Source organism: Kryptolebias marmoratus, unplaced genomic scaffold, assembly GCF_001649575.2.
Source record: "Kryptolebias marmoratus isolate JLee-2015 unplaced genomic scaffold, ASM164957v2 Scaffold39, whole genome shotgun sequence".
In the NCBI taxonomy this organism is placed as follows: domain Eukaryota; kingdom Metazoa; phylum Chordata; class Actinopteri; order Cyprinodontiformes; family Rivulidae; genus Kryptolebias; species Kryptolebias marmoratus.
The window spans coordinates 1-1,576 of NW_023665773.1; the positions used below are offsets into that span (position 1 = coordinate 1).

The window sequence follows — 1,576 nt, forward strand, 5'->3', positions numbered from 1 at the left end:
ACACACACACACACCCCCTCAGCGTGTCACTGAAGCAGAAACCTCTTTTTTAAAGTTTGATGTTAAATTTTGGAGACTTTGAGTCGAACCTCAGCTTTAAGAACAATAAAATAAAGTCAAAGAAAGTAAATTTTAAGAATCTTTTCTTTAAAACAACACAAGTCTGGATTTTAGTTCAGATTTACTGTTCTCTGAATGTTTCCCTGCTTTTGTTGCTGGTTTAACTTTGTGTCTGACTGGATTTGACAGCGCTTCACTCAGCTTGTTGTTTTAATGAACTACAGAAAATAAACTAACAATGGTGTCAATTTAACAGCTAAATAAAAACACAAACCCAGACATGAAGCATTTAACTGAGAAGTTGTTTTTGCTCATTTTAGCAGCTTTAAAAGCTTCAAACAAAGACATTTAAACAAGCAGCTCCACACCATCGTTGTCGGCCTCGAACTCCCGAACATTTGGCTCTAATGAAAACTGACCTCTGCTCATTATGGCAGCAGAGTCTGACCAGCAAATAGTCGGATCCCTTCATCAGTTACAGTTTCATTGCTCTGTTGACAGTTTCCCTGCTGATTTTACAAAACGCTCCAGTTAGACATCCTGAACCTCTAAGAGTCTATTTCTGTGATTAAAGTCATGAAGCGGAAGTCCGACCTGAGCAGGTGTGTGTGAGGAGGAGGAGGAGGAAGAGGAGACCTACCTGTCATGTCTGCCTTCAGGGCCTCCGCCTGGCTGCTCCATGTAAACAGAGAGGAGAGGAGGTTAGATTGACACACAGCCCGCAGCTCTTCCTCATACCTGCCGATCTGACCTCCTTAAAACATTTAACATCAGATCACATGTCAACATCCAGGGCTCAGGCTACTTCCTGGATCCGACCCACAACCACTGAAATAAGCCTTCATTACGGACTCCGCGCGATTCCAAAACATCACGTCCACCGCAGGGAGGACTCAGACACAGCAATATTTACCTGTAACTACACCTGAGACAGGCTCGTGCTCGGTAATTAACCAATGAATGCGTGGCAGCATCGATGCTAACCTGACAGTCGCAGAGAGACGCTAACATGCTAAAGCTAACAGTCAAAAACACCCTGAAACTGTGAAAATAAAACAATAATCTACAAACAAACTCCGCCACACTGCCAGTGAACACGGTTTTATTGAATCCTCATCCTGTCTGACTGGATGTGTGTCAGCTAGCAGCTCCCCGAGCCTTCAGCTGTTTGTTGATGTTTGAAGCTAACCGAAGCTAGCCGCAGCTAAAGTGTTAGCCTCTCCGCTAACAGCCGAGCAAAACAATCCACCTGCGGCCGGAAAACAACCACCTGAGCCACACCTGGACCCGCACCGGGACGGGCAGAGGACTCGGAACCGGACTCACCGCAGGTACTGGGCGCAGAGGTTCATCCTGCCGGATCACCGGGCGTTCAGACAACGACTGGTCCCGAAGCTAACGCTTCTCCCGGCGCCATAATGTTGCTGTGTGACCCGCAGAGGGCCTCCGCTGCGGGGGCGGAGCGGCGGCTGAGAGGCGGGGGAGCGGGGGCGGAGCGGCGGGGGAGAGGCGGCGG

At 48.4% G+C, this 1,576-nt stretch overlaps 1 protein-coding gene across 4 annotated transcripts in view; it reads left to right on the forward strand.

Moving 5' to 3' along the window:
* The first annotated feature begins 815 nt into the window (after positions 1-815).
* The window catches only part of LOC108229485 (E3 ubiquitin-protein ligase TRIM21-like), a 6,687-nt gene continuing 5,926 nt past the window's right edge, over positions 816-1,576 (forward strand). For 3 of the 4 annotated variants that reach the window (XM_037974412.1, XM_037974414.1, XM_025003527.2), the window contains exon 1: positions 816-1,391. The gene's annotated coding sequence lies outside the window, so the exon portion shown is untranslated. The remainder of the gene's footprint in view (positions 1,392-1,576) is intronic. The other variant, XM_037974413.1, reaches the window with a different exon arrangement.